The sequence below is a fragment of the Pongo pygmaeus genome, chromosome 8, assembly GCF_028885625.2.
Source record: "Pongo pygmaeus isolate AG05252 chromosome 8, NHGRI_mPonPyg2-v2.0_pri, whole genome shotgun sequence".
Lineage (NCBI taxonomy): Eukaryota > Metazoa > Chordata > Mammalia > Primates > Hominidae > Pongo > Pongo pygmaeus.
The window spans coordinates 115428782-115452075 of NC_072381.2; the positions used below are offsets into that span (position 1 = coordinate 115428782).

A 23294-nucleotide genomic window follows, 5' to 3' on the forward strand; every position below is an offset into this window, starting at 1 on the left:
ATATAAAGATTAAGAGCCATAAATCTGAGTCGCAAAATATTTTAGCACTATCAGATAATGCTGCTATTATTTGTGTGTAATACAGGGAGTCTTGGGTTTAGAATTAGAAGCCCTAGATTGATAATCTGGGACTATCACTCAACTAGCTGCAAGATCTTGGGAGAAAGCCAGTTTTCTCATTCTTTTTTTTTTTTTTTGAGATGGAGTCTTGCCATGTTGCCCAGGCTGGAGTGCAGTGGCACGATCTCGGCTCACTGCAACCTCCACCTCCCAGGTTCAAGTGATTCTCCTGCCTCAGCCTCCCGAGTAGCTGGGATTGATTACAGGCACGCACCACCATGCCTGGCAAAATTTCTTTTTTTTTTTTTTTTAGATGGAGTCTTGCTGTGTCACCCAGGCTGCAGTGCAGTGGCACGATCTCCGCTCACTGCAAGCTCCGCACCCCTGGGTTCATGCCATTCTCCTGCCTCAGCCTCCCAAGTAGCTGGGACTACAGGTGCCTGTTACCATGCCCGGCTAATTTTTTTGTATTTTTAGTAGAGACGGGGTTTCACTGTGTTAGCCAGGATGGTCTTGATCTCCTGACCTCATGATCGCCCACCTCGGCCTCCCAATGTGCTGGGATTACTGGCGTGCACCACCGTGCCTGGCCTCCATGCCTGGCAAATTTTTCGTATCTTTAGTAGAGACAGGGTTTCTCCATGTTGGCCAGGCTGGTTTTGAACTCCTGACCTCGTGATCCGCCTTCCTCCGCCTCCCAAAGTGCTGGGATTACAAGCATGAGCCACCACACCCAGCAGTTTTCTCATTCTTAAATGAAATTCATGTAAAGTGTTTACCTCTAGTAAGTGCCCAATAGTATTAGCTGTTTTAATGCTACTGAAATCTTTCTTGATTGGCATGTCAATCTGGAAAAAATATCAGACAAAAAACAGGAATAAGTTATGATGATAAAAACATATGGGCAGGTGTAGTCAAAATATTTTATTGAACTGTTGAACTTCTTGCCCAGGTGTTCTGAATTATGGTATTGCATGACCATAGAAAATAGTGGTAAACCAGTCTGTTTACATAAGCCACTCAGCTGCTTGTGGCTATTACCCTTAATTTCAGAAATATTACATGTGGTACTTCTTGAACGTTAATTTGCTGAGAAATAAGCATGTTTTGGGATAAGTACTGAGTTCAGTGTTCCATATTTGGCAGTTGATAAAAAATATAGGTTGCTGAGTTTCACAGCATAAGTTATTTGGCAATGGTATTAGCTCAGATTCAGCTTTTAATGAATATTTACAATATTAATATCTTACTTTTCCTTGATTTTTTTCTAAGAAAAGCCCAGATTAAAACAAAAATGGATAAAGTATAAGTGAGTGACTATGGCAGCTCAATTGTCTAACAACAAAGAGGCAGGCATCAGAGACTTTGATTCCTGTCCTAACTCAGCAACTTAGTAACTCTGTGTCCTTGAGTAAATCCCTTAACTTCTCTAAGCCACAAGACGGATCTTAGTCTATGTATTGGAGCTATGATTTTTAAAAGTTGTTTTGAGCATAAAATGAAATGAAGGATGTAAAAGTGCATTATAAACTTGAAGACACTATGCTGATAGAAAGATTACACAGCTCCTTCTAATCAAGACTTTCTTTGCATAGTTTATTAAATGACATAAAGCTCATTATACAGATTTTCTCAATGGTATAAGACAGTAATGGTCAAATGAAACATAAATCCGTGCTAACCACTATGAAATCTTTTGGCCTAGCTAAATGTGCAGACTATATAATCCCTTTGGCAGCATATGTATGAGTTTGTGACCTGAAGCCTGTTGTATTGCGAGCAGATTTTTATAAGTCAGCAAAGACATCTGAAATCACATCACAATTCCAGTGTTAATGAGATAACTAGCTGCATCACTGCTACCCTTCCTTGGCTCTTGGGTTTAGGGAAAGCCTTAATCCTCAAACTAACATAATTCACAATAGGTTCTGATGATGCTCAAATGTATATAATCTTTAGTTCCATGAATAAATTGCATACTAGAGTTACTCACTTTCATTTTGCATTTGCAGACTTTCTGTTCTTACATTGAATGATATGTTTTCTATCATTCAACTGATTCCTTTAATGATTAATTTTAGGCATAAACATAATATTTACAAAAGCAGGAAAGTGCAATTGAAAACTAGCAAAGATTAAGAGAATTAGTGTCAACCCTGTTTTATATTGGGAATTAAAACTGTTTTGTAGATGACAGCACAGCCGAAGTAAGGGTTTTTTCTCCTTATCACAAACAGTAGTAGGCATTGATTTTTAGAAGTAGAAAATACCTTTCCTTATGCTTGGGAAATAAATGGAATTTTTTACAAAATAATTACAGGACTTGGAGTAGAAAGTGAAAAATTAATTTTGTGGTTTAGAGTATTAATTTGCTCTAAGAGTTAATAGAAGGAAATGGGAAATGGACAAATCAGATTTGTCTAGTCAACACTGAATAGATTCCTCAAAGTATTGAATTTGAAACAATTGGCACAAATTTAAATTCTAAGATCTCTATAGCGAGTAAAACTTGAAGTTACTTTTTATCTCACCTTCCTCAAAAGTACCCTTACCATGCACCTGGAGCAAAGGAAAACCCCTTTCTTTTTACTGGTCGTCTTTAGCTATCACAGGGACTATTTGGACAGTGGCTATACTAATGGGAAGATGGGATTATAATTAGGTTAGTTTTGGTTCTTTCTAGACCCATGTCTTTATTTGAAAGTTCTTTGGATTCCTGTGGTCAGTGATATAGGGAAACTCTAGGTTCTTAACAGTTTCCAATTATTTTCTCAAGAGTTCCTTAGGTTGCAAAATATTTTGATGCCTTTGTGGATAAGAGATGGGCTGGGGTTAGTAACCCAGTACATTTTTTTGTACCCCCAATTCTCCCCATATCAACCCTTTCTCTACCCCACTCTGCACTTCTGTAATTGGGTATTATGTGACAACTAACTCTTCTCTGCATTGAATATATTATATTGTTACTTATCCAAAAATAGTTGCCAGTAATTTTTCCTAGTAGTTCTGGAAAATTCCTCTTCCTTAAAGATGCAGGAAAACAGTTTTACTGACCAAGAGGTGTTTTTTCAAAGACCCAAAGTTGAGAACTAATGCTTTCAAACTTCTGGCCTCAATCAGTCCTCCTGCCTGGGCCTCCCAAAGCGCTGGGATTATGGGCTAAGCTACCGCTCCTAGCCAGGAACTAATGCTTTAGATCTACTGGTACTCAAACATTATTGTTCTTTGGAGTCACTCGGTGCTTCAAAATTATTAATGTCTAGGTCTCATTGCTGAGATTTTTATTTAAATGGTGTCGGTGAAGTCTGGGTACTGGGATTTTTTTAAAGCTCTTCATCTGATTCTAATTTGCAGTAAAGTTTGAAAACCACTGCTCTAGTCAATAAAACAAAACTAGGCAAAACTCCAGGAAGGCAGAGAGCTTGTTCTCCACTCCACTGAGACCCCAGCATGTAAAATGATAAACAGTAGGCACCCAACAAATATTTTTTGTTGCAATGAAAGAATATACTTTTTAAGAATCACTATAATTTAAATAAACCAAGCATTGACTCTTTGAAATAATCTATAGGAGCTAATGATAAAGTAGTGATGAAGTATGGATAGTTTTGTGTATGTATGTAGAAAAGCTGATGCTAGATAATCATTTTCAAAAATGATAGATAAAAATCTTTGCATGAATATCAAGTGGAAATATGCTATCATTTCCCTTATGCATATTTGCATTTAAAATAACCCACAGGGACAAAATGATTTTCCCACTGAAGCTAACTCTTACCATGAAATATTTCTTTGATTTAGTTATTTTCTCCTTATCTCCTGAAGATTTTTTTTTTTTCCTTTGGCTTGCCGTATGCATGTTATTTTGCTTTTCCTTTGTACTTTGGGTTTTTGTGGTGTATTTTTTGAGGAGGGCGATTTATTTTGCAACTAAAGGCAGCACTCTGCCTCTATTTTTTTCAGGAAACACCTTTTTTCTGTGTGATGCAGTCAGTTTTTGTCATTTCCACTTTAATGTGAAGTAAGAAGTCATCCTTTTCCTGTGAACAGGAAATTTCCCAGCTGTTCATAAATTGTGGAGCCGCCTGTGAAAAAGGGCAAGATCTCAGAATTCCTTCTCTCGATTCTACATGTTCTTTATTGCTTTCTACATATTGCTGATCTTTTCATTTCTAATGTGTACCATCTGATTGACAAGATGGTGACTTCCTGTTTGAGAGTTAGTTCCATTCTTTGTGTATCATACTCATGGTGATAGTACTTTGTGAGGACTGTGGCAACAGTGCTGTGCTCTCCTCTGATGTAAAGGGTAAGCTGGGAAATCAAGACATTGAAAGGAGTATTAATTTGAAAATAATTCTATAGCATTTTCTTGGGGAAAAAATGCTCACCACCTCCTCTCTTTTCTAAACACACCATTTGAGGATATCACTATTTCCTTTGTATTGAGCCTTTTATGTATGTTGAACTATCATTCGGAATATGATCTGCTGATGTACCTGGGCACCTCTAATCAGCATCTAAGTATCTAGCTCATGATTCTTTTCAGTATCACAAATCCATTCTAAAGTGGAACTGTAGGAAGGATCTGCCATATTACTGTTAAATTATCATTGGTTGCAAAATTTTTCCCAGTGCCTACGACACTGTCTTCCTTCTTTCCTTGACTCTCATCTTTTAAAATTATGGTTTATAAGTGACATTTAATTTATAAATCACTTAAAAATTACATTAGATCCATTTGTGAAGTGCTCTCATTTCACCTCCATTGCCTTGGGCCTGGGTTAGGTGCCTTGTCTGTTAGCTGACATAGGATCCTATGAAAGATAAAGGAAATTCTATTTTTTTAGTTATATATTGGTACCATGGAAAGACTTTCAGAAATGGAAAACTAAAGATCACCCATACAGGCCGGGTGCAGTGGCTCATGCCTGTAATCCCAGCACTTTGGGAGGCTGAGGCAGTTGAATCACTTGAAGTCAGGAGTTTGAGGCCTGCCTTGCTAAAATGGTGAAATCCTGTCTAAACTAAAAATACAAAAATTAGCTGGGCATGGTGGCACATGCCTGTAATCCCAGCTACTCGGGAGGCTGAGGCAGGAGAATTGCTTGAACCCGGGAGGCGGAGGTTGCAGTGAGCTGAGTGCGTGCCCCTGCACTCCAGCCTGGGTGACAAAGTGAGCAAGACTTTTGTCTCATAAATAAATAGTCCGGGCGTGGTGACTCACGCCTGTAATCCCAGCACTTGGGGAGGCCAAGGCAGGTGGATCACGAGGTCAGGAGTTCGAGAACAGCCTGGCCACTATCACCATGTAGAGACACCCTGTCTCTACCAAAAATACAAAAATTAGCCGGGCGTGGTGGCTTGCGCCTGTAGTCCCAGCTACTCGGGAGGCTGAGGCAGAAGGATTGCTTGAACCCAGGAGGCGGAGGTTGCAGTGAGCCAAGATGGTGCCACTGCATTCCAGCCTGGGTGACAGAGCGAGACTCTGTCTCAAAATAAATAAATAAATAAATAAAGATGATTCATCCAAGTATGAATTCCTTAAAGGCCAAAGTTGGTTTTGTCTTTCTTGCTGCAACCTGTTTATTCTGAAGAGTACAACCAAACACATTAGTCCCACATGGCTTTTTATTTAGGGACATCATGATTAAAGGTTATTCTGTGGACTCTCAAAGTACTTGTCATCCATAGACTTGCTGACACCTCGTCAAGGCTACTTGAATGGGTGTATTACACAGGCCTGGTCAAAGGGTGAATGTGTGCTAGAAATGTGAAGTGAAGGGAATAGAGGTGAGGCTTGGGAACATTTATATTTTTTAGACTGCAACTTCCTGTTCAGCTGAGAAGATAGTCCTGTAGCTTTGCTGTTAGCTAAGGAGACAGTGTTGTAAGCTTGACAGATCACAGCTGTATCCTGTACTTTGTGTGAGAATGTATTTGCTTTCCCTCCTGTTCATTTCGTTTTTCTAATTTCCTAATATATTAACGTTTATTCCAGTGTTTGATGGAGTAAGAAGTTGGGTATATGCCTACATGAGAATGTGAATAATAGCTAAATACTAGGTTGTAGGCAGATAGTGGGTTAAATATGGGGTGTGTGTGCTGTAAAAACTAAATGACAAGGAAAACCCCGCCTCTGAATAAATTTTTACAAGAAAGTCCCAAAAGCACTTGGATATTTTAGCCTAGTGCTATAATTGAAGCAGTTGTCTTATTTCTTTGCAAATCACATAATTTCTTTATAAAGAATCAAATGCTTGCTGTGTGTTCTAAGCATTCCACCATTTTATTCTCTCTCAAAGCTTGAGGACAACTTTGGGACATTTCTTTCATCTCATTATCCTAAAAATCTTTGCCACTGGAACAATATTAAACTACTTCCTTCCTTGGGATTTTGCACTCTGTCTGAGCCTAATGTACTAGTAGATTGTGTCTATCAGCACAAATTCATTTTTTGACATTTGGACAGACAGAACTTGAAGTTTTTCAGTATCTCATCTCATTTGAAGTGGATGTTTCGTTGTTGGTATAGAGGAATGACAATTACCGTGTTCTGTAGGAGGTGGATTCCAATTTAAGCATTCTTTCCTGAGAGGCGACTTTAAATTTTATAGAGTAGAAAGAGTACTAGCCTGAAGTTAGGATATGCACATTCTGTATGACCTTAGATAGTGACATTGGGCACCTCTGAATTCTCACAAGTGAAAAGAAAGAATTGGACTAGATGACCTTTAAGGTCCTTTCGACCGTATTTGACATTCACTGAGCCTGAGCTTTGTGCTACGACTATGTTGTCCCTCTCGTTGTATTAGTGCCTATTACTCTGAAAGACCCACCACTATATAATATGAAAGATGAGAAAGAGGTAAGCCAGCTGAGCTGTTTAATTTAGAAAGATGAAGCCATGGTGTTCCAGATGGTGAGGCTCATCTGGCAGAGCCATAAATGACAGCCAAAGTAGATACAGGTAATACTGATGGCTTCCTGACAGTGTATATGGTAGAGAGGGGCTTATGGGATTGACTTACTCAATGACAGTTTTATTGGTGTAGTGCAGCCTGGAAAAGGGTTGTCAGTCTTTTTTTTGGGTGGGGTGGTGGTTTCTGTGTATGTCACACCCTTGATGCTAATTGATGTTGAACGTCTAAATGAGACAGGATTGACTGGAGTCAGCTTTCCTTTGGGAAAGCAGAATGATAGCATCTTCAAGAAGTACTTTTGCAAGGTATAAAGCAAATAGGTACTGTACTTCATAAACACTTCTGCAGTGCACATAAGTGCTGAAATAGATGAAATCCAGGTGCTTGTAGAGGAAGGAATATCCATTTGCACAAAGACCTAACTGAACAAATGGACTGGCTAAGTAAGGGTTAACTATTTGCTTTTCTTTTGTATTGCTGTATCATCTTTATCTGGTTACCATAATCATCCTTGTAAATTTCTAGTCTGAGATACATTCTACACTAGACCCATTATAGGATATTAGAATTGTATGAAATCTTCAAGGGCATCTAATTCAGTCCTCTCATTTTCACTTGAGCAAAGTGAGGCCTAGAAAGACTGAGTAACTTAACCAAAATCATTGTATGAGTGAAAATCAGAGCTAGAACTGGAACTAGAACCTAGTTCTGCTGACTACTAGATTTTTACTGTTAAGAATGCAAATTGGCCAGGCTAGACACGGTGGCTCACACCTATAATCCCAACACTTTGAGGTTCCAGGGCAGGAGGATCACTTGAGCCCAGGAGTTCGAGGCTAGCCTGGGCAACAGGAGGATACCCCATCTCTACAAAAAATAAAAAATTGAGGCCGGGTGCAGTGGCTCACGCCTGTAATCCCAGCACTTTGGGAGGCCGAGGCAGGCAGATCACCTGAGGTCGGGAGTTCAAGACCAGCCTGACGAACATGGAGAAACCCTGTCTCTACTAAAAAAAATAAATAAATACATAGTTAGCTGGGCGTGGTGGCACATGCTTGTAATCCCAGCTACCTGGGAGGCTGAGACAGGAGAATGGCTTGAACCCGGAAGGCGGAGGTTGCGGTGAGCCGAGATCATGCCATTGCACTGCAGCCTAAGCAGCAAGAGTGAAACTCTGTCTCACACACACACACACACACACACACACACAAAATAGCTGGCTCGTGAGGGTGTGTACCTGTGGTCCCAGCTACTTAGGTGGCTGAGGTGGGAGGATTGCTTGAGCCCAGGAGGTCAGGGCTGCAGCGAGCTGTGATCTCACCACTGCACTCCTGCCTGGGCAACAGAGCAAGACCCTGTCTCAAAAATTAAATAAAAATAATACAAACCTACCTTTATATATTTGAAAGTATGAAATGTACCTCCAAAATTTTCAAAATGGGAACCGATTTTAATAAGTTAGTTGAAGAAGACAAAATTAGTTTTTTCTAGGAATCTTCCTCCCAGCCTTTGCTCTTCAATAACATATCAGAAAGTAGCATTCTACCGGCAGATATGTTTCCGTGTCACACTGTCTATCAGATTCTTAAACTATGAGATAAAACATTATTAGGCAAAAGTAGCATAATATGGATATAAAATTTCTATTACAGTGAGAATTCAGAAAATTCTCTTAGGACAAGATTGGATAGGGCAAGATTGTGTAACCCTGAAATGTGATAGTCTTGAACAGATATTTCAGGATCTGTTCTGATTATCTCTGCCCAGCAGAAAGATTGTGATTAAGGGAAAAAATAATTCTTAATTATTTGTTGTGGGTTAGTGGTTACATGCAGGTTTTTGTTTTCATTTTACATAATTTAGTTTTGAACAATGTCTTCATTTTTTTTAACGACTAGAAGGCCTAATTTAGATTTTAAGTGTTTTGTGAATGTGTTATTAATGTTTCTTATCACTAAAAATGGCATCAGGAGCTGAAGATGGGAGAAGCTGTTGAATTCAGACAACAGAATGCATTAATACTGTAACACTGCTGTTGGCCACGGTGATTGAACATTGTGATAATTTATGCTGCACTATGTATTTAAATCCATTATATTGTTGAGATGGAGAAGCGGAGTAAGTAGTATACTGATTTGAGACCTAAATTTTCTTGAATTTATTTATTATGCCTCCATGCTAAGTAGTTGATATTACATGGGTCACTTATATTTTGTATAGGAGTATATATAGAGCTCATATAGGAGAACTTAGATTACTTCTTATAAGAAATTGGATATGAAAATGCTTTGGTTTTGTGAGAAAGAGGATTTAACCGTGTCTCCAGAGAGCTAAGCTAACCAACAGAAAAAATGGCATCAAGTTATGAGTTCTTGCCATAGAGGGAGGGGAGGCTTTTCTTTCTTTTAAGTAACTTAATTTTTTCGGATAAACTTTTAAATGCAAGTTTAACATATATATAGAAAAGTACAGAAATCATAGCAGTACAGCTTGATGAATATGAATATATATATTATATATATATATAAAGTGAACATGTGTAACCTACCTAAGTCAAGAACTAGAATGCTAGCAACACCCTGCTCTGGGTTCTCAGGCATTTCCCCCCTCTCTGCAAGGTAGCCATAATCCTGACATAATTTAGTTTTGAACATACCATATTCTAAATTCAAAATTTAGTTTTGAATACCATAGAGTAGTGTTGCCTGTTTCAGGATTTTATATACATGGAATCATTCAATATCTACTCTTTTGTCTCCAACTTCTTTTGCCCAGCATTTTTTTTCCTGTGGGATTTGTCTGTGTTGTTAAATGTAACAGTAATTCATTCTCTTTATTGTATGTACTGTATTCCGTTTTATGAACATTAAATAATTCATTTAGATGATGGTCATTCAGATTGTTTCCAGTTTGCATCTATTAAAAATAATTCTGCCATGAACATCCTTGTTGTATGGTTTTTGGTGTTCATATCCATGCAGCTCTTTTGAGTGTATTTCTGGGAGAGGAGTGGCTGGCTTACAGGCCACTGTAAGGGTTAACTAAGCAAATAGTTAACCCTTATCTCCAACTTTTGCAGATAAGGCCAGTTTCCCGAAGTATTTGTACTAATTGACGTACCAACTCTGAGTTCCAGATGTTCCACATCCTTGCTAGTACTTGATATTAACAGTTTTTTGTTTCTGTTTTCATTTTAGCCACACTGGTAGGTAGAGAGTAGAATCTCACTGTGGCTTTAATTTTTATTTCCCTTATAGCTAATGATGATGGGCACTTCTTAATGTACTTACTGGTTTTTTGGATGTTCTTTTGCAAAGTGCTGTTCACGTCTTTTACTAATAGAAAAATTGGGTTATTTTTCTTTTTATTATTGATATCAGTGGTCTAAAAAGATATATTCTGGATTATCTTTTTTCAGATACCCTTAAAATGTTAACATCCGTTCTTAAAATCCAAAGTTAATAGCTGTCTCTTCCCTTTTTCTCAACAATACAAAGATCTTAAAATACTCTTATTTTCTATTCTTATCTTATATGCTATTATTAACCAGGGTATTAGTTCACCTTGTTTTTAACCACCTGCATTTGTTATTGCTATTGTTTTATATAGTATTTTTAAAACTACATGTTTCCCAGCCTGGGCAACATGGCAAAACCTTATCTCTACAAGAAATACAAAAATTAGCCAGGGGTGGTGGCATGCATCTGTAGTCCTAGCTATGCAGGAGGCTGAAGTGGGAGGATTGCTTGAATCTGGGAAGCAAAGGTTGCAGTGAGCTGAGATCTTGCCTAGGCGACAGAGCGAGACCCTGTTTCAGAAAAGAAAAAAAAAATTACAAATTTCTTCACTCACTGTTGTTTCTTCCATCCCAGCCTGCCCTTCCAGTTTTAATTTCTTTCTTCCTGGAATTTGTCCTTTAAAAGTTCCTTTAGTATGTTCATAAAACTTTTTAGTGAGACAGTGTTTTATTTTACTCTTATTCTCCAAAGATAGTTTTGTTAGATATACAATTCCTAGACTGACATCTTCTCCCAGCAATTTGAATATACTTCTTTGTCTCATTGCTTTTATTTAGTCTTCTTTTGAAGTCTGTTGCAGGTTTAATTGTCAGTCCTTTGTAGGCAATCTGTCCCTGGACCACTCTGCAAAAAGTCTCTAGCCATGATTTCCTTGAATATCTCCTCTGATCTATTTCCTCTTCAGGAACTTTGGTATGTTGGACTCTACTAAAGTCTCTTAGTGTGTGTCTGTCTCTGTCTGTCTCTCTCTTTCTTTTTTCTTAGCCTCTCTCCCCTTTTTTTTTTTTTTTGAGAAAGAATCTTACTCTGTTGCCCAGGCTGGAGTGCACTGGCTCGATCTTGGCTCACTGCACCCTCTGCCTCCCAGGTTCAAGTGATCCTTCTGAGTAGCTAGGATTACAGGTGTGTGCCACCATGCCCGGCTAATTTTTGTATTTTTAGTAGAGACGAGGTTTCACCATTTTGGCCAGGCTGGTCTCAAACTCCTGACCTTAAATGATCCACCTGCCTCAGCCTCCCAAAGTGCTGGGATTACAGGTGTGAGCCACGGCGCCTGACCTTTTAGCCTCTCTTCTGTATATTCTGTTTCTTTGTCTCTCTGTGCTTCATTCTGGCTAGTTTTTTCAAGTCTGTATTTTAGTTTACTCTCTTGGGTCTCATGTACTGTTACTCCATTAAGTTTTTTCAATTATTCAATAGTCCTTAAAATCTGCTGGTCTTTATAGCATCCTCCTTTCTCATGCTTCTAATTTTATCTTTAAGGATTTTGAACACTTATCTTAATTTAAGTGTCTTGAAACATGAAGACCACTTCATGTTTCTCTCTTGACTTGGGGTTTTCTGGACCATGCTGGTGTATAAACCCAAATCTCAAATCTTTGTGAGTGTAGGCCTGTTGTTACAGATTAGCAAGGGAGACTTTTTCCATTCAGCGTTCTGGAAAAGACAGATAAGGCTTTTTGATTTGAGTGTTTGTTTGTTTGTTTGTTTTTGAGAGTCTCTCTCTGTCGCCCTCCAGGCTGGAGGGCAATGGCACGATCTTGGCTCACTGCAACCTCCGCCTCCGAGGTTCAAGCAGTTCTGCCTCAGCCTCTTGAGTAGCTGGGACTACAGGCATGTGCCACCACGCCTGGCTAATTTTTGTATTTTTAGTAGAGACGGGGTTTCACTGTGTTAGCCAGGATGGTCTCGATCTCCTGACCTCGTGATCCACCCTCCTTGGCCTTTCAAAGTGCTGGGATTACAGGTGTGAGCCACCGTGCCCGGCCCTTGATTAGGGTTTTTAATTCTCTCTGTTAAGGGATAGATTTTTTTTTCTTTCTTTTTGGTCAAACTTTTAACTAAGAATGAACCCTTCAACATTCTGTTTTTTTTTTGTGGGGTTCTCTGTAACAACTCCCCATCTTACAGAAGTCTGTTACAGGCTTCGATAAGCCTAGCCCACAATTTGTGACTTGAAGAAAACCTGGTTTCTAGTTGTTGACTGTGACTCTGAAATTCTTTTGTAAATCTTAAGCAGCTTATATTTCTTTGAGATATAATTGTCTAGAATTTTTTGGAAATTCTAAAATAAGAGTATTTCCATGAGCGTTTCTTACTAGTGGTGTGATCTATATAATGACATTATGTTGAGAGAGGTTTGTATATTTAGATCCCTCTTTTGCACTCTAGCTACAAATTTTTGTTTACAAACTGGTAAGCCAAAACGTTAAAGCTACACTTGGTTGCTCTGTTCTGACTGTGTTAAGAACACGGGTCTAGGTGCACTGATTGGTTTCTGGTTTAGCAAGCACACCTTGACTTTTGTATTATGGTGAAAGCAAATGCTTGTTAAATGTATAGTGCCTTTTAAAAAAATTCCTGTAGGAAGATATTAATGCTTAGAAAAATCAGTAGATTTGATTAATAAATCATCTATAAAAAACTTGAAATATTTTTCAACTTTCATTTCCTAGAGTGTAGTAAAGGCAGTAACTGTTAAACGTGAAATCAAATAAAGTAATTTGCATCTGGAAGAAAGCCTTTCTAAAATTATTTCTGTAGTTTCTAGCCACATGATTGAAAAATATAATAAATGTATATTATGTTATTACTTCTCATTTGCAGTTTTTATAAACTTTAAAACAACTTCAGAGGTGCTAACTTGGGCCTTCTTTCTTCCCTCCGCCTCCCCTTTTTATTTAAAGCATCATATCATTTATTATATTGGACCAGCAGGAATGAGTTTAAAGAGGTTGAGAACTGTTTCAGATTAATAACTTGGAAATATCCCACAGAAGTCACAGTATTGCTTATCTTGGATTAAGTTTTAAGAATCCAGTCATTGAGAATTATTTCTATAAGCTGCCAAATTTAAAGTTGGAGTGAGGAAGAACCTTACACTGATCCACATACCCCAAAATTTGTGTCAGTGTACTTTATAGGGATCTTGTAGTTTGAAGGATGGCATGGTCCACAAGATAAAAAGCTTCATCATGACAGTCAATTAGTAATGTTCTGGGTTTACATAGAGTTTATATTTCTTTCCTCAAGGTTCTCAGTTTTTCATGTATAAGGTGTACATTGCTTTTCTAAAATACCAACAATGCCAGATTATTTTTGCTTTGATTTGCTTTGTTTTTTTTCATATTCCTATGAATGATTTAGTTATTACTTCTCTTTGTTTAATATTTTTTAAAGTGATAGCTATTTATCCTAACTTTCTCTATACTGGAAAAACACCCCCTTTCCTTCCCCCATTTACAGGATTGTGCAACCTTCCAGTTAAACAAAACCAAAATTGTTCACTTGCTCAGTGTTCCACCCCCTTGAAATAAGCCACATAGCTCTCTATGGGTGTGGCCCAGCCTCTTTGGCTGCCACAGTTACTTGATCGCCTTATCTCATGTCACCCTTGGCTCCCTATATTGTCTCTTCATCTGCTTTCTTAGCTCCTCCTTTTCCCCCTTCCACCCAGTTTTTGTACTGCTCCTGTCACTTTCCTTCTCAGAGGTTCAGAAGCAATTGTCATGAGCTTTTCCACCGCCCCCCCTCCTTTTCTCTGAATCTTCTGAGGAAGTTACAGTTGGCCCTCCACTTCTGAGGGTTTCACATTCTCAGATTCAACCAACCGCAGATTGAAAATATTAGAGTAAAAATACAGAATAACTACTTACATAGCATTTACATTGTATTAGGCATCATAAATAATCTAGAGATGATTTAAAGTATTCAGGAGGAAGTACAAAGTTTTATGCAGATACCACTTCATTTTATATCAGAGACTTGAGCATCTTGGATTTCGGTGGCCATGGGAGGTCCTGGAACTAATCCCTGATGGATACCTAGGGACAGCTGTTACATATACACTGTCCAAAGAATTCATTGAGGATTTCCTACTCCAGGATTAAACTCCTGAAGTGAACGTTTTGAAAGGCAAAAGGATTTTTTCTTTTTTGTCAAAGTTTAGATGTTGTAGGTGTGAATTCATTACTATAAAGTACTTACAGCCCTTGCTTTATATAAAGTATATGCTCCTAAAAAATTGGCTAGTGGCTGGGCATGGTGGCTCATTCCTGTAATCCCAGCACTTTGGGAGGCTGAGGGAGCTGGATCGCTTGAACGCAGGAGTTTGAGATCAGCCTGGGCAACATGGTGAGACCTCGTCTCTGCAAAAAATAGAAAAATTAGCTGGGCGTGGTCATGTGAGCCTGTGGTCCCAGCTACTTAGGAGGCTGAGCTGGGAGGATTATTTGAGCCCAGGGAGGTTGTGGCTGCAGTGAGCCATGATCATGCCACTGCACCCAGCCTGGGCAACAGAGTGGGACCCTGTCTTAAAAAAAAAAAAAAATTGTCTGTATCTCAGTATAACATGGTTAAATGCAGGTGCAATTACTATTTAAGAGAACCTGGCAAGGAATCTTTAAATAATTTACATAAATAATCCTACCTGAATTTTTTCGTTTTAAAGGATTTTTCCTCTCAGGTTGTCATGATTGTATATGCTGTAAATGATCTGCATATTCTTCTTCGTAAAATTGGAAGATTTGTTATTTATTTGTACTTCAATGTGGAAGCATCTTAAACATTAACCCTGTGGCATTTTCTCATCAATAGTAAGTTGACCAAATGAGTGACCCAGTCTTAGCAATTTAACATATCATCCCTTTCAGCTTTAAATGTATATTTAATCACCTTAGCCCATTTTTCAATCCACAAAAGTAACCTTTCTCATATATCAACAGCTTTCTGGGCCAGTGAACCTTAGAACTTAAGTGCCTTACAAAACATAATGCTTATTAGTTGTGGTTTTTTTTTTCCCTTCCCACCCTCTCCGATTAAATCTACCTTGCTTATACTTGATGCCTTTAAGGATTTGAGCCCATAGGGTGTAGTATACTATAGTGCCACGTTGATCATGAAATTTGTTTACTGACTTTAGTATTAACCTAGAACATTCTTATGCCTCTTTTCATGGTGATGTGGTGTCAGATTACAATTTGACTGGCTTTCAAGATAATTGGTCTTAATTATTTCTAAGTCATTGGTTAATGCAGTGTAAGAACAAGCATTGTTTAAAAAAGAATATAAATGGCTTTTGAGTTTCTTTTCTTAGCATGCAAGTCAGATTAGAGTGAAAGCAAAAGCACATGACACCAAACTGTGTGGTTCGCTAATAGATTGTAGGCTTCCTGTAGCTTAAATTATACAAACCACAGTAAACTGTTACCCAGTGGCAATTTTGATTTCCCTTTTGTATTAGTTATAATCTGTGATACTTTTATTTAAAGTAAAGCCATGTGTTAAAAGTTTATTAAAACATAATATTGTCTTTTTTTAATCTTTCTCCTCTTCACCCCATACATATATACTCATTCCTTTTAGACCAAGCTCCAGGGTAACTTGCCCTGTAACCTTTCAAATAGGCTCCTTTCTCTGAATCTGTAGTTATTATAACATAATAACAGAGTGTGCTACAATTGTCTCTCCCTCTCCCCTGCCCCAACCCACTAAATTGCTAGTATTTTAGGGTCAGAGACAATGTCTCATTCATTTCTTACATTTTCTACCATGCTACCTGTTCAATTTTAGCATGTAATAGTAGGGGAATGCATAGTTAGTAGAATAAATGTATTTAAGAAAAAAGTAGAAAAGAAATATATGGTGAATTGATTTACCAACTCAGAATTTAAATATAAATTTAAAAAATCTAAAATCAAAGTAGGTTATGTGATCAGTACAGCTGTAGGTTGCAGAGAATAAATTGATACTCTACACTTTAGTTATGTTTGGGAGCAGTATGTATGATTCTGTAAACTGAAATCCCTCTAAAATGTACAGAAGAGATAAATTTACAGACCAGTTTTGTTTTTGTTACACCTTCTATCATGCTACTGAGTATATAGCAAATCTATCAACCATTGAGTGGAAAAACACATTAAGATACTTGAAGGCAGGCAGAGTTAGGCAGGGGTTGAAGAATAAAGATTGGGGGCTGGGGTGCGGATATCCAAACTTATCTCTCGCCCTGTCTTGGAAAATGCTTACTTATCACATCTGAGGACTCTTAAAGCATTAATTTTAGAGGCTGGGATGTGGCTCTTGTCATATACAGGCAGCCCAAGTTCTAGAGCTAGATCTCAGAGAAGCTGAGAGTGTTAGTAGGCCTACAAACACATCATGTGGGTTTTTTTTGTTTTGTTTTTAGTTTTTTGTTGTTTTTTTTGGGGGGGGTGGGGAGCCCGCTTTGCCTCCTGCCTATCCGACAGCAGTGTTTGAAGCTAAGTGCTTGAATTTGTTTTAGGAGGATAATTTTTAGAAACATCATTGATAAATACTTAAATTTCCCAAGATTAAAAAAAAATTGGGGGAATGGCTTTTACTGGGTAAAGTATTTGAAATGTAAAACATATTTTTCCAAGTAAAGAGATGTCTCATAGTTGGAAAAAGCAATTTAAAAATGCCTACAGAGCCCCATATCCTTAGATGGAACAGCTCAAAGCAAAAGTAACATTTTTAACAAATTGCAGGGGAGAGGGTTTCAGTCCAACAAAATAAAAAGGCTCTTTAGGTTTGCTATAGAACATTGTACCTATAATCAACAGTAATGTATACTTACATTTAAGAGGATAGATCTCATGTATTCTTGCCACAGTTAAAAATAAAAGTTATACCTCAAAGATTTAGAAAGTAAAAACAAATTGCATGTGTCATGAATATTTCATATATTGTGGCTATATTTCATTTTGTTTTTACTTGTTTTCTATTCCGTTTTAGAACTTTTCCCAAAACAGAAATTATTCATGATTGCAGATTTTTTTAATGGCACAAATAGATTTATTCTTCACTTTTTATTCTGTGCTTTTTTTCTTTTTCATGTAGTCTGTCTTCACGAGGTGTTAATAAAATGCATAGTTTTCAGAAGTACTATGCCATCAATAGAGTCAAAGCCATATTATGTCTTTCTACCTCTAGTTTGGCAACCTTGAAGATAAAATACAACCTCACTAGTTTGGTTAATTTTTGTTTTAAATGGGGATCATGCCTAATCTTTAGACCTAATGACTTACTGAATTTCAACCTCAGCTTTAATAAGCTGAACTTATCATTCACTGTAGGTTATGTTGTGTACATTTTTTATCCAGAAAAAGCCTATTTTGAACATTAACCATATTTCACTTATCCCCAACTTTGCCTTTTCTATAATTCTTCCTTTTTAAATCCTGGATTACCTGTTTTAACAAATAACCATCTATCACATATTAAATAGGCAAGGGACATTATTCATTTACCATGTATAATTTTATTTATTTATTTATTTTTAGACGGAGTCTCGCTCTGTCACCCAGGCTGGAGCACAGTGGCACGATCTCGGCTCACTGCAAGCTCTGCCTCCTGGGTTCACGCCATTCTCCTGCCTCAGCCTCCCGAGTATCTAGGACTACAGGCGCCTGCCACCATGCCCAGCTAATTTTTTTGTTTTTTGTTTTAGTAGAGATGGAGTTTCACCATGTTAGCCAGGATGGTCTCGATCTCCTGATCTCGTGATCCACCCGCCTCGGCCTCCCAAAGTGCTGGGATTACAGGTGTGAGCTACCGTGCCCGGCCACCATGTATAATATTTTTTAAACTCCTTTTTCAACCCCTGGTCTAGGTCCTGAGGGGCCCTGCCCTCAAGTTGGACACTGTACGTGTGAAAGGTATACCCAGGGAACAGACAGTTGGTGTAAGGAGTGCTATGTTGGAAGTAAGCCAGAGGGTTGTGGGACTTGAGGCTTTACCGGGTGGAGGCCTGTAGGAGGCTTTTCTTCACAAATCCGTCTTTGCAGGAGAGGCTAAACCAGGGCATCCCTCAAATAGGAAATTATAGAATATAGTCAGAAATGCCTGCAGACAACAGTTGGATTTCACCAACTTGGATAGGCTCTCATTATCTTCTGAAGCGTGAACACCATGGTCAGCATTTTTATCAAGGAGTTATCTATGTGGTATTATCACTTGTGAGAACAGTTAACTGGGGGAACAAAAGCTGTGAGAGAGTAAGAGCTACTCTTGAGCCCTTCTGCAGTTCAAGGGACATCTCTGAATTATAACTATAGGATGGCAGACTGTTTCATGAAGCTTCCTCCTACATAGAACTCACACAACTCTTACACCTTGGCTTTGGTTTACCTTTTGTCCAGGACTTTTTTTCTCCCCTTGAGTTTTACTCCCTCAGCAGAATCCCACAACTGAGTTTTCTTCAACCTAGAACCTCCATAGTGTGTGTAAAATTGGCCTATTGTAAAAATCACCAGGGATGAAAAAATCACTGTTCGACTTATCTCCATTGCCACTAGTTGTATGACCTTATTTGCTTAACCTCTTTGAGTTTTAGTTTTCTTTTTTTTTTTATTTTTTTTGAGACTGAGCCTAGCTCTGTCGCCCAGGCTGGAGTGCAGTGGCACTATGTTGGCTCACTGCAAGCTCCGCCTCCTGGGTTCATGCCATTCTCCTGCCTCAGCCTCCCAAGTAGCTGGGACTACAGGTGCCCACCACCACGCCCAGCTAATTTTTTGTATTTTTAATAGAGACAGGATTTCACCGTGTTAGCCAGGATGGTCTCGATCTCCTGACCTCGTGATCCACCCGCCTCGGCCTCCCAAACTGCTGGGATTACAGGCGTGAGCCACCTCGCCCGGCCCTAGTTTTCTTATCTGTAAAGGAGGCATCATAACAGTACTACCGATAGGGTTGCTGTGGAAGTACATGGAATAAGTATGTAAAGTGCACTGCACAGCAGTCTGAATTATTCCAGTGGCACTTTAACTGCTTAGCAGCATTTAGATCTCTGAGGACACACAAGTTTGCACAGTTGGTTTTTAATCTTTTTAATATTTCATGCATTTTACTCTGATCATCTCCTTGCCCCCTATTTTTCTGTCATTTTGCTTTCCTTTTTGGAGAGTGTTCATCCTTAGTTGTTTTGTTTTTATTATAACTAAAATTACCATTCAGCACTTACGGATGGTTTCAGTGGGCTAAGCTCTAAGCTCCGTGCTATTTGTTGGAATACAAAGGTGCTCCCAACTGAGTAGAGGAACCCATGGAAGCAGCCAGCTTCCCACCCCAGACTAACATGAATTTAACCTGATTTAAACAGTTTAGACAGACCTTTTTTTTTTCCTTAGCCAGTCTTGTAGTAGATGGAGAGGTTATTTTCCATAGACATTTCAAGCTAGACTGAATGTCCCACAGAGCTGAAGCTTGCCAAGCAAAGCTCATCTCTGTGGCTGTTTTAAGTCACTAATAGTTAAATACCACATTTCTAGAAGTTGGTGTCACCATCAGCCAAAGATTAAACTTCTCTCCTCTCCCAACCCGATATATCCTTGACCAGATGATGTTTGTTGAAAAGGAAAAGCCCTTTTTTTTTGGTTTTGTACTTTTAGTCTACCACATGTTTGAGATGCCTGGTAGTTCCTTAACAAATCAAACTTTGTGACTTCGGGATTCATAGCACTTTAGTTGGAGACAGTTTCTCATTGTACTGGTTTGATTTCTGGCACTTGAAAACATCTCCATTTGGAAGCTTATGGAATGTTTCATTCACTCCCCTATTTGGAGTAGACAGTTTGTCTTCTCTTCATTGATCAAGCCCTAGACCTTAGTGGTGCCCAGAGTGAGTGTCCTATCTATGTTGTATTTGTATTTGAGAATGTACAGGCATTAGGAGTGCGTGAACTCTTGTGCAGCTGACGTTGATTGGAGGGCAAAAGGGGAAGGGGAAGGCCCTTAGGACAATGCATTCAGTCATGGGGCTACCTCATTTCCTTTTTTTTTTTTTTTTTATCTTAAAGCTAAAATATGTTTTCAATTATTTTGTTTTTAAAATGCTGTCTTTCTCTTTTCGCTAACTTTCATAACAATAACTAATCGCAAGTCATTTTATGTACTGAAAATACAATATGACAGAATGACATTTTACAAAATTTAAATGAAAAAAATATTTGAAATAAAATTGAATTTGGAGGACAGGGAGAGAAGGGGGATAGCATACTTCATGAGTTGCACACAAGCCGATACTTTAGTTGTTAAGCTTCTGGCACTCAGTAGAGTATTTTTATTTAAAATCTACAAAACTGAGGAGAGGGGAGGGAAGGAGAAATTTCATTGCTTGAAAGTTACCCTAGAAGATTGGATCTGTAAATTTACATGAATCCCTGAAACAGGAGTGTTATGTGAGTGCCAAATAATATCAAGACTAACCAAGAAAAACTTGCTTTTCTGCATGACTGTGGTGGAAGCATTGGTTCCCAACAACTTTCACATTTATAAGGATTTTTTAAAGGGACTAACTACACATTGGGCAAGTAGCTGTGTAGTCCAGAGTATTGGCTGGATTTAACATACTGAGGGCATGTGGATTCCTAAGAATGTCACACCTTGTCTATGCCAATAAATCAGAGTGTCTATTCTTGATACTAAATCTGATATCATTGGCAGATTTTCTCGTTTATTGGAAGGGTGATATTCAGAAGGGAGAATATTTTTTCATGTATTTTGCTCTCTCTGTGATTGGGGTGTTTTTATGGTTTTTTTTTTTTTTTTAAAGCTGTGAAATAATACTGGCAAGTCCCAAGAAAACTAGATCTGGATTTCACTTTGTCTCTTCAACTCTGTGTGATCTTGCGCACATTCCTGACATGTTACAAACAGCTTGTGTCTCTGAATGTGCAGTATCAATTTTCAGTGGTGAAAGCCCCAAAAGGAAACAGACTGATTCTTCCATGCACAAACAGCTGGGCAGTTGTGGATGGAATTAATTGCTGATATATATTGGCTGTGTTTTTCTTCTCTTGTCATTTCCTTTGCAGCTGTGAAAGTGAAGTTTGGCTTGAAAACACGTTCTGCCAGTGCAAATCCAAAAAGTATCAAGACAGGATTCTTCTACTATAATAACCAACTGGTAACTTTGAATTGTTAGTTTGAGGGGGAGATGAGGAAGAGCCAAGAGATAGCAGCAGGTGATTCATAATTACATAGATGGTTGAAAAAATAAATCATGCTGTTAGACTATGAGAAGAGTATGTTGGAATGGTTAATTTATCATGTGGCAAGAGTGACCTCATAATCCAACAAAGGCAAGATCAGTCAACAGCCCCTCACTGGGGTCCTGAGAGAGGATGTTCTAGGCCATCTCTCAAAATATTGAAATGTTCAATACTCCAAACTGATTTATTGTTCCAATGTGAGAGAGTAGCTTTTGGCTAGAGTAACGTGACAACATGCATCATTAAAAATAATATTTTCCTGGTGTTCTCTCAAATCCTTTTCCATTGTTCATTTTAAATTCTATGTAAACAATCATATAGTTTTTTATATGCTTATTTTACTCAAACTTTAATTTTATGATTATAGGAATTCAATTAAAAATAACTCTTGGTTGTGTTTCTGAATATGCGTATACAGAAAATAGTATTGGTTAAAATCACTTTACATAATTATCAGATGTTTGATAATAGTTTCAGTAACTGATAAATTATTTTAGATCCTGTTAAAGAGATTTGTACAGTATTTATACATACTGTGGAAAACTTTTTAAAATAAAATTCCTACAAAATTATTGAAAAAGTGGGTGAGTATAAAATTTTTAAATGTATGGTATGCATAATAAATAATTTTCTTTTTTACATGTACATTTCAATATTCTACCAGAGCAACTCCATAAATGACATCTTATTTTGAAGGGAACTATTGCTAGTTGATAATAAAATGTTTTTATTGTTTGTGCATTGCTAGGAGAACTAGAGCACTGGTGAGGAGAGAAAGAGGTAATTTGTGTTCATGTTCAGGACCTCTGGAAACTGGCTGAAGTAATGTTTTAGAATGAGCAATGCTTCTGACACCTTGAGATATGTAAAAGCTGCTGTTGCTAAACTTAGAAGTTGGCATGGTTGGACTTCCTTTATAGTACTCCACTTCCATCTAACATTCTGTTGGTTGAACTGTGATCTGTCTTGCATTTTATCTTTACTTTCTTCACAAACAAGAAATGAGAACACATTTTACTTCAAGGCAGGAAAGATGATCTACAAACATGAACTCTCCCCCACTTTTTTAGGAGGACTAATCAATTAATTGTGACTCTGAGGCTCTGAAAAACGTGTGGCAATATTAATGTGCAGTTTGCTCTCACTGAAGTCTGCCTGGGTGTGTTGTTTCCCCCAGAGTGAGCTCCACCCTTGCTTTAACCACATTGAGTGTGGATATCTTGCTCTTTAAAACAAAGTTCATTTTTAGGGCAGTATTGCAACAGAATTGCCACACAAAAACCAGCGTAAGAAATGTACAGCACTTCAATTTTTTTGTAAGTAATGGATTGTCTATTGTAATACGGATTGCTCACAGCTTAAGGGGAAACACAGATAAGATAGATGGTTAAGCTTTGTGCCAGCTGCTGGTAACATGCAATATTCTTCTTTGGGAGGAGCCCTCTGGCTTTATCACTCCACTAAGTTTTTTTTCTTTTAGTTCACTTGTCTGCTTTTTTTTTTTTCTTTCCCTTTCTTAAACAGTTTACTGAATTGTTATTTTTAATGATTTTGGGGATGACACTGACTGTTCAAATGAAGGCAAATAGTATTCTCCCAAATGTGCTAGTTATTTAACTTGAAAATGCTTGAAGTAGTGTTTTGTACTGAATTTATTGGACCCATTAATAGCATAATCTGGCAATACTGTATTTTGAGACATCGTGACATGAACTTTGTGTGTAAGAGTGGGTTCATTGAATTAAAAAAAAGGCAGCATCTAAAGAGCCTTTTATTTCTGT

At 38.0% G+C, this 23294-nt stretch overlaps 2 protein-coding genes across 22 annotated transcripts in view; one reads left to right on the forward strand and one right to left on the reverse strand.

Moving 5' to 3' along the window:
• LOC134740129 (uncharacterized) overlaps positions 1-23294 on the reverse strand; it is an 89756-nt gene that overhangs the window by 47402 nt on the left and 19060 nt on the right. The window lies entirely within an intron of this gene.
• The window catches only part of ADD3 (adducin 3), a 127654-nt gene that overhangs the window by 47306 nt on the left and 57054 nt on the right, over positions 1-23294 (forward strand). For 2 of the 21 annotated variants that reach the window (XM_063670244.1, XM_063670253.1), the window contains exon 1: positions 21337-21486. The exons of 16 other annotated variants lie outside the window; for them this stretch is intronic. The gene's annotated coding sequence lies outside the window, so the exon portion shown is untranslated. Of the gene's footprint in view, positions 1-21336; positions 21487-22748; positions 22830-23294 lie in introns of those variants that run through there. 3 more of the 21 variants (XM_063670250.1, XM_054437044.2, XM_063670246.1) reach the window with 3 other exon arrangements.